Here is a 17,891-nt window from a genome sequence, read left to right as displayed (position 1 = left end):
ATGGAATATTTCTTTGTAACGGACTCCAGATCACTGTCCCAGTCAATCATGTTTCAGATTCAGCCTGACAGATCTTCTCAGAATCTTCAGATTCAGAATCATTCCATGATTCAGCCTGCCAGATCTTCTCCACCCAGTGCTTGCAGCACTTTTATGTAACTTGCTGTCATCAAAAAAAAGGACTCTCTTCATTTGATAAACCATCTTTAGGTACTTTAGCTAAATTGACGTGTACTGACTAGATCATTGCTCATTAACTTCCTGTGTGTCTTAATTTAGTATCGTCAATCTTAAAATCTCTTTCTGAACCTCACTTGGTGTCTTAGAAGCCTTTGCCATTGTTTTGAAGAAGCAGTTTTGCTGTTCTTCCAAAAATTGATTAGTAGTCTCTGCTTTGACTTTATCACAATGTATAGTCCTCACTTAATTGCTTACAAGATGTCAATTTCTCACAAACAGTCCTTCCCGCAGAATAAACCTTCTATTATTCAAGCAATTAAGCAAACTATAATTATCTCAGCATTTCTTCCCCCACTATTTAAGTTCTGAAATTATTTTCAGCCAGCATCTCCTGCTTTGTAAGCTAAAACCATTAAATATGGCTTATTGTGTTGCACTTTTTTGACAAGAGTATTATATATTTTTTATAGTCTTCAAGGACATCACCTTAACTGAATGAATTCATAAATTGTCAGTTAAAAAACTAGAATCTAAATGTTTTGAATACACATACAAACACATGCTTCAAAATCAAAGACAACAGTGTACTGTGAAAATGATCCATTCCAGTGTTCAGTACGGACAACTTATATTTAAACTGGAGCAGAGTAAAGCATCCTTTTTAAAATACACCCCGTATTACTCTCTTGCGCATTTTAAAAAGTGATTCTGCAAGAAACAAATGCGACAATAGCATAGCTTCAGTTCTGCTACTGTCAATTATTCTAGTTATCAATGCTGACATTTAAAGCTTAGGTAAAGAAACAATGTGTCCTGACAGCTATTCCTATTTCTTTCTCTATAAAATGACTTTTCAGCTAAAGATTTTTTAGTATGTTCTTTTCATGCCTTGACTGAATAAACTTTAATTGCTTGCTGAAATAGAGAAATGTCTACTTCTTCCTACTATTGGGACGGATGCAAGTCAGCGTGCTTACTGCTTTGTCTTGAATTTACTGTTTTGCAGCAAAGCGCCGTCCTCACTTGGCAGAGTTTCTTAACTGTGGATGATATAAATTAGAAAAGTTTGACACGTTATGATGATTGTACTCAGGTTTTGGTTTCATCACTATTAATTTAATATGAACTGAGTTTTGCACATAAGTAAAATTTCACAGCATTATTTTACAAATCTTAAGTAAACGAATTACGTTATGTGGCCTAGGCACCCTTCTGAACAAAGGACTATAATAAAAACTGAAACATCAGCATTTTCCTTGAAACCACAACTCTAGTTTTGGTAAAGAGTGTCTTACCAGACACCATTTTATAATATGTATAAATACAGTATAATTGAAATTTTCCTTCAAGTGAAGTGACTAGAAGTAAGTCATGGCAGTTGGGTTCCCAATATCATCTTCTGTCATGAAATAAAGCACTTCAGGATAGCAGCTTCAGCCAGGAGAGAAATGGGAACAGCAGCTATTTACTTTGCAGTACTTCTTTCCTATGAGAAAGTTACAGCCTAAATACAGAGTCAGGTGCAGGAAGAAAGAATTTGTTGTCACCCACACTTAAACAACACTGAGATAGTAAATATCTCAGTCATATCATACCAGAAGTCTGCTGAAAGCCTTGAAGTACAAAGCAGAGCTCCTGAGCCCTGCTTTGGTTTTGACAGCATTACCGAAGGGTGAGAAGCATTTCAGAAGTGCAACATAGACAGCTGTGTCTTGGAGCCGTTTTGTCACCAAGACTATTCCTGAGCATTTTGGATTTGTGTCAGTTGTTGGAGTTTGACTGTTCTTAACATGTTTGTTTCATACAGAACTTGCATCATGTTTCTGAATCACCTGAGCTGGGAGCCTTTTTCTGTCATATCAAGGAGCATGTATAGTTTCATCAGCAATAGCTTTACTTATCCTTAACTTATGTTTTCCCCAGATGTTCCCTTGGTAATGATTTTGTGGTGTTTTAATACCTTATAATTGTTCTCTTTGTAAATCCATCAGCTGGTCATTCTGTGTTCTTGAACTCCTTCCCGAGTACATTTTTGGCAGCAGACTACACTCACAGTTTCAGACACTCGCTGTCTCAGTTCTCTTTTGTCAAGTCTGTCCAGTCCGGTTTGTTTATTCACTTGGCTTTACCATTGCTTTTCCTCAGATACCAGTCAGGGTCATATTCCATCCTTTTATAAACTAAATATTTTAATGTTCTTCACAAATTTGTCGGACCATCAACTTGTCTTCCTGTTCATCTGAAGTGTGAAATTTGGTTTCCTCTTTTTTGTAACTGTCCTTCAGTTTTGCTCCTCCTGCTACGGCTGTGCCTCTCCTTTCCTACAGCAATTGTTTGATCTCCATTTGAATGCTATCATCAGGAGCAGAAATTTTACTGGATGCAATGTTTTTCAGCTAAACATTGAGTTTTCTTTTCAAATGTTACAATAGACAAATAATTCCTGACTTTCACCCACTGCTCTGGGTGCCTCCAGATTATACATGAAGGGCATGCTCTTCACTTGCTCTTGAGTTTCATCAGAAAACTACTGGTTAAGAGTTTGTCTTCGGTTCGGCTAAATGTCATTGAAACATGGGTAGGTTTATGGCTTACCTAGTGCAAAAGTGACTGTGTTTTGATGATGAAGTCTTCTCCAAATGACAATAAGTGTTGAAAAATTTGCTTTCTGATTTCCTCATTCAGATCAGCAAACCTGATTGTGGAGGCAAACTGGAGTAATCTGGCAGAAAAATGGGAAAGTGTGTGCACTGCCTTTTTTCTACATGGCAATCTTTGGGCAGAATTGTATAGCCAAGAAGTGAAAGTAGAATTTTACTTTTTTTAACTAAACTCATTGTGTCACTGAGCACTGAACCACAGATGTTGCCTGCCCCTCTGTGTGTTGGTTTATTGTAGGTGGGATCTGCAACCTCAGTTGCAGACAGCACATTTCTAAGTCTTCTTAAACTTAGTAGCCCACTGCTGCCATGACTAAACATGATCCTTAGCCTCTTCAGCAGAGCTGCACAGGGCTACATTGTGACCAAAGCCTTAGCCCTGCCACCACCCTCTTTTTAATTTGCTTTCAACTAAAAACCCTCCTTGGCAAAATAACCCATCCACTCCTTACTTGGCATAATGATAAGGAAATGGGGGTTACTGCTAACAGTGAGGTTAAAAACAAAGGGAAGTGGTTGAGTTGCCATCCCTGGAGTATTTAAAAGACGTGTAGATGCAGTGCTGCGGGACAGGGTTTAGTGGTGACTTGGCAATATTAGGTCATCGGTTGGACTTGATGATCTTAAGGGTCTCTTCCAAGCAAACAATTGTGTGATTCTATGTCTCCAGTAGAGTAGCCATGCAGACGTAGTGTGTTTACTCCGTTGTAATTTAGGCAGCCATATGGCCGTAACTGGGAGACATGAGATCTAGCCCAGGTGAGCTGCATCACAGGCTGAGCGTAGTGCTGTCCTTTAATGCTCTCTCCAGAGTCAGTTTAAAGCTGTGCACTGAGTGTACAGGCATACTTTTCCTAGGATCTGTGTACAACGGGGCCAAATATTGGTGCTCCCAAAAGGCCAAAGTCTGATCTCCGTTTTCCCAGGCAGGCTGAGTGGGCACTCACCTGGAGCACCCAACGTGTCCACGCAGCAGACTCTGGGAGAGGGCCTGGCTCAGCTGTTAGAGAGCCAGTGAAAATATCCCTGCCAGGGGAATGTTTTTGTGTGATTGCTTCTTCCGAGACTTCTACAACTTCTGAAACACCTGTTACTGGGTATGGCAGGCAACGGGAAGCTGTATTAGATGAGTGGCTACTCTGATCCAATGTGGCAAGGTTTATGTTCATGCCGCTATTAAGCTTGTCACATTCCAGCAAATAAGTGGACATGTGCAGTATGATACATGCATATTATGTAAGAATTTTACCTGTTGAACTGCTACAGAGCTGACTAGCTTTTCATGGAGCTAAGGACAAAATGTAAACCACTCCCAGCAATCTGGCAAAGCTGTTTTTACAGAGAGAGAAGTGAAATCACCATTAATTCTGAAGTTCAGTTCTGAAAAATGACACTGCATTGAGACACTCCACAGTAACAGGGCACAGATTAGCTTCAAGATAATACCTGATTCCTTGCTGGATGGATCTGGCTCAATTCTAATCTCAGGTACAAATGTGCTAAAAAATTTGAATTCAAGGAAATTATTTCTGATTTGTGTTGTGGTAAAGGAATTTTGACACAGAGTTCATGAAAATTACCAGTTTGCCAATGTGCGTTTTCAAGCTGCAGGTGTGCCTGCCCTTCTCAGCTCCCTGCTAGAAACAGCCCTTTGCACCAACTGGCCACCTACGTGGGGTTAAACTGAATGGTACTGATCTGCTCCCAGTTTTTTGCATGTCTAATTCTTCACCGCTGATCTGTCTTGTTTTGATGTATATTAGGGAGTGTTTCCCATGAGTCAACCTAGTAGTATGTCTGAGAGGAGAGCACCCACCAGCCAAGGAGGGGAAGGTAACTTCTTTAGCAAGTACAGCTATTACCAAGCCAGGACACAGGATTATAATTTTAGCATTTTCCTTGAAAATGCTGAAAGTTGCTTCTTTAAATGTTTATGATGATGATGGCTTGGCTATGGCAGTCTCAAAGCACTTGACCTGTTCACTCAACCTGCGCCCCTGTCTAAAAATGAATCCATTTGCCAGTTGCTGAACTGCAGCCACACACCTGCCAGGAGAGCTGGCACCTTTCTAACTGCACACAGCAGCACGGTGCCAGAGTTATGAAAAAAATATATCTAGTGCCTCATTTCTTCAAGTCGCACCTGAAATTTAATTACCCAAACAGACATGGTAGTCAGGAGGTTAAATTAACCCTGCCTCCGATAATCAATACGCTGCAACCAACCCAACTGAAAATCTGTTTGATAGAGTTATGTATAAAATGAAGAGTAGATCACAAATTCTGTGTGGGTTTCACACAAACCAGTGTCATATAGGGAGGCTGAATGAAAGGAGCAAAAGCTTTGAGATAAAATCAATACTAATATCTACTCTGAGACAACACCTTGGTTTTTAACCTCACTATGGAACTTTTCGAAGGGTGTGTTTGTTGCCTCAGGTCACCGAAGCAGAACATTTGGTGGAGAAAAGCAGCACCCATGCTAGTTTTTTACTGTGGAGGGCTTGTACAGCATTTATGTTGCACAGCATATATATATATATATATAGCACAGCAACAAGCACAACCTCATAAGCTCAGAGTCCCTTCAGAGACAGCCAGTTTAGTTCCAGCTGCTCACAGTAAGCTCAAAAACAGTAGCTTTCTCATTTCTTCAGATCTTCTCTGACTTTCTTAACTTCACAGCCTCCTGGTAACATTTTCAAAAGCAGATAATGTCTCTGGGTATTGCGTTTGACAGCTGTCAAAAAATTTGACAAAATATCTACTTTAGGTCTTGCTTGCTGTGCAGGCCGAGTTGCACAGATCTCGGCAAGCAAACAGCGCTGGATCCTACGCAGCTTCCGGCGTCAGCCCCTCAGCATCTGATCCCTCCCGTGCTGCTGAGGCTCTTTTACTAGAGCTAATGAGCTAGACTGTTTAAAGCTTAGGCATGTCAGAATAAATTGCAGTTGTTTGGCTGTGTTTGAGTCTAGACTGATTGGAAGGCTTCAGTTTTGAAGGTGCTATGGGCTTGGAGATCCTTTAGAACAATTTTCTGAGTTTGCTTATCATTTTGCTCCTGCATCTCAATATACCTTGTTTTTCTGCTTAGGGTTCCAGTGCCTGTATTGGTGTAATTTCGTAAAGTATAACTGTGTGAAATTCTCACTCTTTAGTTATCTTCCCCACCAAAAAAGGTTATATACCACATGAATCTGAAGAAAGCTACAAAAGATGATCCCTGAAAACTCATATCCTGGAAATTAAAGGATTTTCCCTTGTTGAGCGTGACAGTACCTGGGGAAACACAGACACACGTATCTCTGGATTCTCCTTGTTATTGCCACTCTCAAGAATGCTTTTGTATTATGCTTTAAAGGTGAAAGGATATCAGAATTGTAACTTTCTAAATCCCATGATCCGGGACACAAATCTGGTAACACAACCAGAATTTTTAGAGCAGCTCTTCTCTTCATATTACCATTGCACAGGTAAAATGTATGATTTACAGGTGGCACTGCTGTAATCCTGTAGCCGGTGTTAGTGTTATGGAGCAGTTGCGCTCTGTGAGTCTGAGTGCAAGAAATCACAGACAGGGAGTGTTTCTGGAATCTCACCGCCCGCACATGGAGTAATATCCACTATCCCATATGGATGAAAGGGATAGATGCATTACTGCTAACAGCACACCTTGTGTCTAGAGAGTACTCACTGAGAAACGTTCAGGCAGCAAAAGGGAGACTGAGAGTTACATAGTGGCAAAAGAGGAAGTGGGATTGGTTTTTTGGGTTTGTTTCTTTTTTTTTTTTTAAATCTTATCCCTCTTTGTGCCACATTCTTACACTGGTTTTGCTTTTAATAAGGAAAAAAAAAATAAAAAAAAGGTGACTCCTTTGTAAATAAGCAAACAGTGATGCAATCCAAAGACCGAAAATTAATTTAGCATAATCACTATCTCTCATCTCTGAGAATTATGATCTGCGTTCCCCCGGCAATATGCTTCATTACATATTTGCGACCCACCTATACACAAGCAAACTGAACACACATCTGAGGTGCATCACCTGCTGCCACAAAACAGCTGTGTGTTAGTCCAATTCCCACTGCAGCACTGGAAGGCAAAAAACTAACAGTAAAAATAAAGTGATAAATCAGAGTAAGGGTGGGAAAGAATTACAGAGAGAGAAGGAAAAAAAGATCCTCTGTGCTTACTTCCTGTGGAGAAAAATAATCTCCTCAATCAGAATGTAAACTCTTTGCAGCACTGCTACGCTTGTGTAGCAAGTCACTGAAAATGACCCATTTGTAAGACAGTAATAACTAACTTTTAACTCCTTGTTATAGCAGTGAATCTGCAGTGTCAGCAGCACAGAGTTTAGCTTCTGGAGAAAGGGGTCTCTTCACCAGACTTCTGCATCTCTCAAAGACAATGGTAAACTCCTTACTGACATAAATAGGGCTAAGGATACAGACTAATTTTCAGCAAGCTAACTCAGATATGTGAAAACATCCTGGATTCTCTGCCCAAAATAGAAGTTAGACCTGCCCTAGGAGAGAGGGCTCTCTGGAGAGCTGCTTCTTCTGCTTCTCCCTACAGCCAGGTGGCAATCAGACATGGCCACGGCAGTGGGTGAAAGATTTCACAGGGTGGCTGAAGGGCGAACCTACTCCAGCTCCCCTGCTCAGAGCTGGGTCAGATAAAGCAGGGCTCAGGACCACGTCCAGTCAGGTTTTGAACAAATCCAGCAGCTCTGAATAGCTGTTGATACATGTGCCTGCTGAAGAACTTTTCCCTGAGTGTACAAAGTGAGTAAACCTCAGACGGAAATTCAGATATTCAAAACTTTGGGTTTTTTAGTCCCCACTTGACTGTCAGCTTAAATTTTGCGTGAATACCTTTACCGTAAGGCTCAAAACAACTGCCATAAAATTAATTATGAGTGGGATGTAGTTATTTTTTAATATATCTAAGATTTTCCATGATATCAATTCTAGTTCTGATCTCAGTCACTTAGATAAAACATCCTGTGAGATAAGCTTTGGTTTGTAAAAATGGCAGCTGCTCCTATAATGAGTCGTCTGACACTGAGCTGGAGTTGTCTATATTTGTTATGTGTAAGAAGTAGGTTTCCATCTCATTAAAACCAATGGGAGTCTTTAGAGAGAGATCCAGCAGTGGTCTCAGATCAGAGGCTTCAGAAAAGTGACATTTGATTAAGCTAGAAATGTCAAGCTATTAAAACTTGGAAAAAAATGGGTTAAGGAGGTGAGAGAGACTGCCGGTCCAGTATCTGTATAGTTCTGTCTATGCACCTATAAACTTGGATTAAAACTCAGAATTCTGTACATATTAGTTTTAGAGTTAATGGTGGAAAGTGTGGCATACAGTGGCATGCAGGACCCAGTTAACAAAGACGTGACAGAACGCAAAGGTGGGGGTCTGTGCTTGGTTTTAAGACTATGCACGTTTCTGCTTTGACTTTAATTAGACAGACATCATGGCACTCTGAAACTGAAGCTTTGAGGTATGCGTAAGAGGTAACATGTTGGAAATAGCTCTAACAGGCTGAGTGATGCAATGTGATATACCACATAAAAGCTGAGAGGTGGTTTGTCTTTTTGCACCTGAAATAATTACTTCATCGGTTCAACATTGGGTTTTACAGTTCTTGTTTCTTTAATATGACATATGTTGAAAAATGGTGTATGATACCCTACAAAAGACAGAAAAGATAATGGAGTAGGCCGGCTTTTAGGCTAGCTAAAAAGGCTAAACACTTGCTTTAAACCATGAATTACACCCAGTGTCAAATTAAAGATATGCCATTCTCCGCTCACAAAATGTATTTTAAAGATATATTTTTGAGCATAGCAAATAGATAGCCAGTGTCTCATGAAAGCTGTTTGTTGTTTTTTGGTGTTTTTTTTTAAACTTAACAAAACCAATCTGAACCTAATTTTTGTGGTTCTGGTGCACATCCGGTTACCTAATAAAGGTGGTAAGAAGAGAGCAGCAAAGATTTGGTGCATTATTTTAATGCCTAACAATTTAAAGCAAGAACCAACAGCCACAGTAAAATTTCTGTCTGCAGTACTATCCATTTTGTGACCAGACAATAGGTGCTTAGCCCTTAAAACACTTGACTGAGACAAATGGCACCGGGAGCTGGCACTGAGGTCCTTAAACCCTGCTGAGAATGCTTTTTCCTGCTGCATGCATCACACTTAGACTCTCTATATTCTAGAAAGTAAATCAAACTGAATGGATTTTAGTTAAGTAAATGCATTTAGTCTTGTGTCACTGCACATGTAAGATATTGGAAATAAAGAGCTTAATAAGGTAATTAACCAGAGTGAACTATAACCCAGTTGTTATAGTTGAATTTAAAATAAATCGAGTCCGAAATAGATTCAATAAATATTTATTGAGGTGGGAAGGCAAAAGCAGCGCTGGGCGGCCGGGGAGTCACAGCTCCACCAAAGACTCGCAAATTCAAGCAAGCTGAGCAGCTCTTTTTATCTTCACAGAGGTCGGTTTCGACATCTTTGGTACGCCCCTCTGTAGCTTCTTGCTTGAGGTAGTTTAGATAAAATGTTGGTCACAGAATCAGCTCAAAACAATACATTCTGTTAACATTGTGGTTAAGCTTTTTGTCAAACAGGAGTTCCCAAGTTGGTGTAGCAAGATAACATTGTGGACATGTCTCTTCTGGTTAAACAGGGAGTTCTCAAGACTGCCACAATGGGTTCGTTCCTCTTGCTTAACTTGTTCGATCAGCAAATCACCTTTAGTTACTTATTACACAGTCATTCCCTACAAGAACAGGGAGGGAGAAAGGGTAGGGAAGGAGTAATGCAGGAAAGCTACAGCACTACCGTGTCTGTGTCTTTGCTCTCCAGAACTGACTAGTCATGGCAAGAGTCTCAAATCCCTTGTCTCCAGTGTGTTATGAAACATGAAGGAGTTGGGTTGCTGGGAAGACAGGATTGCTGGCGGTCAGCCAAGATAGTGATTCTCAGTTCTGAGACCTACAAGGGATCCCCAGAGAGGGGAGCAGCTGGTCGCCAGGCTCTACCTGTAGTGCTGCTGGCTGGAAAGCAGCTCCCATGGGAGCTGTCACACCTACAGAAAGCCTTCATTGGTGGACAAGGTGTTTTCCACTTAGTAATTTTGTTGAATAAACTTTGTGATCTGTATGTAGGCTGGGCTTTGATACACTCTCCTAACTCATTTTCATTTTGTAACTCTGTCTGACTTCTAGAAGTGTGACTTGTAGGAGGACATGATTTACAGAAGCCACTCTGTTTCTTCTGAGAACGGCAAACTCCTCCACTAGACAGAGAGACTTGGGTTGAATGTATCTGTCAATCCAACACAAAACTGAGAATTTCCTGCACTTAAAATGTGCAGTTTTTATTTCCCTGGCAAGCTGTGTCAGAGGAGAGAGAGTTATTTTATGACTCTCCAAATCCTTCTGTCACATATATATTGTTAGAGGAACTCTCTACTGGAAATAACTTGAATCCACACAAAGAACAACTGAAAGACAAATGTCTGCCTCTTACCTACACACACCTGGAAGCTGCATCTTCCCTTGAAAATTAAATGCTAAAACATCATTTAGATTAATGAATATAATCTGAAGGATTATGCTCCCCCACAAACTTGTCCTATAAACACAAATTTAGAAATTAATGGAGAAATTTATACATTATTCATATAAATACAAGGAAATATAAGGATAGTTAAGAAAAAGAGAACTGGGAGAGACCTTAGTAAGTAACTCCTCTGGTCTCAGTGAGATGAAGCACATTTACATCCTCCCTCACAGATAGTGGCAAAGCTTGCCCATAAAGACTGCTAGTAACCAGAATCACAGACTTTTCTGTATGATTTGTGTCATTGATTAACCTTCTTTGTAGTTGAAATACTTTCCCTAATATATAAACTGAACCTCTGTCACATCAAGTTAATTGCTTTTCATCCTCTGTTTTAAGGACCTGCCCAACAGTTGTCTACCAGCATGGAGAATTAGTGTGATATTTCTACCTCAGCCTTTCCTTTCTAATTACATAAAGCAGTTCTTGCTTTTTCTTTTCCTTTTTTTTTATATATATATAAGACCTATGACCATTTTAATTGCTTTCACATTGATTCCTTCCTTTTTCTTTTAAGTAGAGAGTGCACCACACTGCTTAAAACTGGCCACAGTTCAATGCTTGAGGCCACACTGCTCCTGGCACAGGAGAATAACTACAGTTTATGCCTTAAGTATTCCCTTGGTGTTTTATGCATCTAGAAGGACACTTTTTCTGCAGAAGCATTTCATTATTGATGCATATTCAGTTCATATACTACTGTTATAGCTCCAGATGCAGTATTGCTGCTTATTCCTTAATTATATATTTTGTATAACAGCATTTAGTTTCCCCAGGCATGGCATTTTCACCTTACTTTTTATCCCCTGAATACTAATGATTTCAAGGTAATTCTTCAGTTTCTTAAACTCAGCTCAAATTAAGAATTTGGTGTCACCTCACAGTTCAGCGTCACTCAGGAATTCAATTAACCGTTTAAAATATCAATTAGAATCTTGCACAGGATCCCATCTGAAATGTCCTAAAAAATCTCGGAGCACTGTTCAATGAACGATTTTTCAATCAGCACCAACTTTGTGATGATTTCATGTAGATTGTTTTTCCCTAGGTCTCTTAAAACACTAAAATTAATTTATATAGAGTCTGAAGTTTTGCCTTCGATACACTAGGGCAGCTATCCCACCAAAGGAAGAAGTCAGTCATGTTGGTGTGATTTACCCTGACAACGCCACACTGACTGCTTCCTATCGCTTCGCAATCTCTATGGTTTATTACCAATAGCTAATTCTGACCTTTCTGATCTCATGTCCTCACTTAGGACAAGCACTGCGTTTCCCTTCTGGGGTGCCCTGGGGGCTTACTATGCCTTCTCAAATTGCCAGTTCCTGGGGGATTGTTTTGACCAATGCCAGGGTAAGCAAGCGCCTGTCATCATGAGCACGCATCCTCTCAAACTGCCTGTTTGCGGTCACTGCGGTGACACAGAAACCAAAAAGGGATATTGAACATTTTCATTGTGTTCCCTTTGATGGCACAAAGGGTAATGGAATGTTTAAGTTCCAAAGCGAATAAAGCCACGCAGATTGACTTCAGTTGAAACCAAGCAGGTAACCATGGCAACAGGAAAACAGAAGCACAAATTATTGCATCAGCAAACATTACATAGCCAGGGTCCCTGGCAATATTTGTCCTGACACTAGGTTTAGTACAAACGTTTCTCCCCTGTGAAATCATAATTTGAAACCTATACGGAGGCAGGCCTGCACCAGTTTATTAGTCCGGCATCGTAAATGCCACTCTGAAGTCTGTTTTCAGATGTCTCCACTCAGCTCTTGTTTTATCTTTTATCCATCTAAGACTTGCCAGCCTTTGCTTATGGTTTTGTTACCTTTCAGATGAAACTCACCAGCTAAGGTTTCTATCTCCCACATCTTGCTGGCTCGTCCTTATAAAGTTTCCCTCTCTCCCTAGGTGACAAGTGCTTCTGCATTCAAAAGGAGCTATGACTTCTACCACTTTAGAAAAAAACACACCAAACCACCGAGTTCCTGAAAATAAATTTCTTAGCTGCAGGCTTACATTTTTCTTTCATTCTTAATTGTGCTACAGATTGCTAGAGGCAGACAAGAAGGGAGGGAATAGAAATGCCTCAGCCAAGGGATTCTTTAGTAATTGTTCCTGGAGAAAATTCTGAGTGTGCTTTACAATCAACTGGTCTAAAGAAATAAATGAATACAATAGCAATCATTTGTAGCAGGAATAACTTGTAGCAGGAATAATCCTTCCCACACCTTCAAACAGTGAAAAAAATGGTCCTTCAATCCCCCTTTAGAAACAGAAGAGCAAATAACTAAAGTCAGTTCAAGGCAGGTAATCATCCCAAATGGATCATGCATCCCACTAAAATTTGCTGTGATTTTTCATTAAAAATAGGTCTCTCAAACTTGCTGCAGGAAGATGTCTTAATATCAAACATACAAAAAAAAATATACAGTTATTTCCTGTTTTTTAGGGTCCTGTTTTGAAATTAGCCGTTCTGAAAACATTTGTAATCATAGCAAAGCCATTGAAAAGCTCCATTAATTCTAGCACAATGAGAAGAAGGGGAAAAATTGCTCCTTATCAGGGTCAGTGCTTCTGGATGTCCTTTCTGTTGAAATATTCTCTATAATTGCTGCTTTTAACGATACTAAGTATTCGGTATCCTTGGACATATATCAAAATCTCCTGATTCCAGATCCCACTTGTGGGCAAGATTCACCAGCGGCAAGTCTGGCTATATTCAACGGTGATTTTTCTGTGCACATAGATCATGATTGGATAAGGACCAATATCATAAATATCTGTTTCCTTTAATGCAAACTACCTCTTGCTCTCAGTTTATCTAAGCAGAGAAGACCAGGATTCATCAGCAGTAGGTCTCACACTCCGAGTGAACAGAAAATCGGTTATTTTACCTCAAACCAGCACATGAGTGCAACTGGTAGAATCTATAAATAATAAGAGTTGCCTTCATAACAGCTTTTATCTCAGAAGACTTTGCAACATGACCCCAAATCTGAATCAGCGGTCCGATAGCCTCCTGAGAAACAACACACCCTAAAGCAAGCCAAGCCCACCTGTAGATTATATACTTCTTAGGATGATTTGTTTTTTTCATACAGAATGAGATTATTATCATTAGCTAGAAGAAGCTTGATTAGTTTTAAAATAGGCATTTTTATAAGTATCCCTTAGATGGCTACAAGATAAAAATACAGAAAAGGAATTCTCCCTCCATTACTTGTCGTAGAATAGATTTACTATGCAGACTCCCATCCCAGCTATTGAATTTGTTTCTTCTTGCTAATAAGGAAAAACTAAAAAAACAATCATTTTTCCATATGGTCCCTTGGTTATTTCACTGTCTGTGTGGCAGCTGCAGCAGTGAGGAATTTTATGTAAAAATGTACCTTTCTGTAATGTATCTTTTTCAAGAAAATTTTCTTAAAGCCTCAGTGTTTGACTTTGATTAGAAATGCAGAGATCAAGCACAGAATTTAAACTCAGATAGATCATTAAAAGTCATAAATCAAGAGCACGTGCATTAAGGTCATCTAGCATCTTTGGCTATCACACCAAAATGACATTATGCTACAGGATATTGAACATGAACACTCTTCAAAGTCAAAGGTCAAGCTTTATATGCCTTTAGAACCAAGATAAGTTATGTATTATTGCTCTTTATCACTAGAAAAGTTCTAAATCTTTAGTATGTCTGATCAATACAGATAAATATTGATCTAGGCTCTGTGTGTGAAGAGGCATAATTTCACAATTTACAGTAACACATAATTTGTCAAAACAGATCTTCTAAAGAGATTCAAATGTAAAGCACTTTTGCCTGTAATCTTTGCTTAATTGCCTCAGGACAGCTTCTGTGAAGAATGGCTTACATATTCTTTAAATTTCTGGAGCAACTTTTCAGCTGTAATACTTGGGCTTTGTTTCAAATTAAACCAATGATTTCCAAATAAAATCTAATAGACGAGTAATTCTTTGAAGAGCAGGCAACTGTTACCTTGGCCTAGGAAAATTTTACAGCCCCACTGTTTCATGTCTGGGAGATGTGAGCATGTTTTCTTATTTGCTGAGAAGTCCAGATGGAAAAATGGATGTCCTAAGTGACATAAGGACATAAGAAATCATCTACTCTGAGTCTGTCTTACTGTGAGAAGACACTATTCTTCTTCTGGCTGGAATGCCACAGTGGCAGATGTGACCACAGGAACTCGAGATTTACAGTAAATTGGAGCAGCAGTTGGAGGTCAGGGAAGATACCCAAAGGCATAAAAAAAAATGGTGACAAAAACCTAACTTTGACAGTCTAAATCCCTTTCAAGGTGTCAATACATGATTATCTATTTTTACTTCTGTTCCTACCACCTTGAGGAAAGTAAAGCTCCATGGAAGGCAGTGAAACACATCAATGATTATGCATGTAATGAAGAGTGCAGATGGGACCATCCTTTCTTAACCATTGCGATATGCATGAGTAATCAATCTCTCAGGTTCCTTTTCTGAGGCTGTGTAACAGGCAATTGCAAGGTTGAGAAAGATGGAAGAAAAATTTAACAAACTTACATTATAACTTTATTTTCTGGCCAGTAATGTCAGTAATAATCAAAAAATCTACTAATTATTACCTCCACCCATTGCTTTGATTGGTCAATGAAAAGGAGTCTCCTCTTTATATTTCAAACCATGAATAATCTAAAAAATTGATCTCTTTATTTTACTCCACTTCATATCTATACCTTTTTTTTCGGAATATTCTCTATTTTCTCATTTCCAAACTTGAAAAAGCAAAAAGAACAGTTTGTACCTATCAAAAAGATTTGTCTCACTTCCTACCTGATTCTATCAGCTAATTTAAATAAGAATTGCTCATCACGAACTCTTTCTTACTGGCCACAAGAGAAACATACAGCCTGTGCTCTAGTAGCCTGAGTGGGAATGTGTTCAACAAAAGAATCTCAGTCTCTCATCAAGAGCAATAAAATTTGCAATAGCAATTCAACAGACTTTATTAGAAAGATCTGCTTCAATGATTTGCTCACAACCACAGCAGAGGCTCTAAAGGGGAAAGGAATGCAAGACAACAGAATCGTTGAAGATTTGAAATGAGTGGTAATTACCATTGTAATGAACAACATTTTGTATAAATGTCACTTTAGTAGAATTTTGAAGTGCCAGCTTGTTTCTAATTTTCTTAAAGCTGTTAGGTGGTGAAACCTGAATACACGAGTGAAGAATTAAATTCCAAATAAAACTGCTGAAGTTTAGTTGCATTGGCTTCAGTCAGGTTGGTCCTTTAAAGAAAAACTCTTTCACCTAGAGATGCTGAAGACGACCAGAGACTTTGAATGAATATCAGGTGCAAAATTTTAGGTAGGCACACAGGAAAACTGAGTTACAAGACCGAAGGGGAAACCTCTGTTAAAAACCAAAATTTATGCTTGAGTTTTCTTCTTTGGCCTGATGATTTCACTCATGAACAACTAAGGCCATTCGAAATTTATACCCCATCTTTAACATTCCTTACACTGGTGTAACTAACTGCAGATTGCTGTAAATTAATATACCACACTACACTATACCTGAGCTTTGTGCATGAGTCAGTGCAGAAATAACTAAAAATGAACATGCTATTTATTAGATGATCCCCAAACTGTTTCAAACAGGACCTTTGTGGTAAATTTGTAACTTCATCATCTGTTTTACTATTGTCCACTATCAAGGGAAGTGCAACTTGTGCCACCTCAATCTGTCATCAATTTCTTGATCTTTCTGTTAAAACAAATATTTAATTCCATGCAATAAAATTTAATTAAAAGAATATTAAGACATTAAAAGGTCATGTACTCCAACTTCACGCTTGTACTTCCTACATTAATCTGTGGAATCATAACTTGCCCACTTTATGCAAGACAGCACTGTTTTGAGACCATATTTGCTTGTTACAGGCACCCTGGCTCATCCAGTGCAGTTTGGATACCTTTTCATTGTTTCCCTTTCGTCATCATGCAGCCCTACTGCTTATTTACCGCACACTACTTAAATACTGCTATGAATATAGAATTATTAATTTATTCATTGGCTTTTCTTTGAGGATCATCCATGCAGCATTTGCGCCCTTCAAAAATCAGTTTAACCTTTCTGGGATATGATTGTTATATTACAATGTTCCCATCTTCCAGAGGGGGAACTCTAGCAAAATTACACTAATATCACAAGTGCACATTAGCTTAGAATGACCAATTTGAGATATTGCAGGACTAGCTTTTCAGGCAACTTTAACATTTAATTTTATATGCTCCAGTTACAGATCTCACTGACTGTATCTGTAGGCTTCCAGATATTCTGCAAATGAGCAACGTACTAGAGACCTGTCAAGACAATAGTGTCTTGACAATAGTCTGGACTCCTTCGATAGTGTCATTTATATCACTTGTTCAATATCTTCATCATATTTGTGTGGCAGAAACAAGCATGGAAACCATTTTGCAGCACAGTATTTAGCTGTCAAAATTAAGACACATCTGGTAACCCTCTATCTCGTTGACGATCACCCTTCCATTTTCTGCGTCAGTCAAGGCAGAGATTTGCTAGACAGCAATATCTTTGCTTATAAAGCACTGGGAAATTCTCTAAAGACTGGCTGCATGCATCCTTGGGAAATGGCATTCTAGTTTCTTCTAACTCTTGAAAGTTTGACTTTACGTGTGTTACTGCTAAAAGTGTAGGAAATAGCAGATAAAAATGCATTAAATTTTAGTAGACAGAAATTCCAACACAAAATGACTTTGTCTTTCACAGCATTTGTCAAAAAGGCCTCATCTGACATAATAACTGCTAGAAAATAGCAGACTGACATTTCTGTGAAACAGCATTTCTAGAGGATACAGTAAACTTTTGCCTATAGGTTATCATCTATTTGCTGACAAAAAAGTAATATTGAGACTCAAAACCAGAGATCAGTTGCAATGAGGGATTGCAACCAACCATATTTGATAAGGATTTCCTGGTGTCCTCCAGCCTGTCCCTCTCCCATTTATGAGCTTTGTGCTCTGTCTGGCAGACAGAGAAGGAAACTGCAAAGTAGAAAGGAGGAACAATAGCAGGAGACATGTAAATCCCCCAGTTGGCAATACCTACATTCACCTTCATAGTGCATCTCACAGTTAGGAGAAATATGCAGTTCAACCCCCTAGCAGCAAGCAAACTAAACAAAGCTTATTAAAACCAACCATATTTGACAAGTCGATGGCAAACTTTTAGCCCTCAGAGTGGCACAATAAAATGGCCACAAAATCTTTATGCTGAAAAACATTGTTTTGCTCCTAATTTCACTAAAACATCAGCTTGGACTAGGCATGAAAATTTAAAAAATTGAAACCTCTGTAGGGAGACAGAATTATCTATAGAGTT

The sequence above is a fragment of the Rissa tridactyla genome, chromosome 3 (assembly GCF_028500815.1).
Source record: "Rissa tridactyla isolate bRisTri1 chromosome 3, bRisTri1.patW.cur.20221130, whole genome shotgun sequence".
NCBI classification, from domain to species: domain Eukaryota; kingdom Metazoa; phylum Chordata; class Aves; order Charadriiformes; family Laridae; genus Rissa; species Rissa tridactyla.
This window is presented reverse-complemented; position numbering follows the sequence as displayed.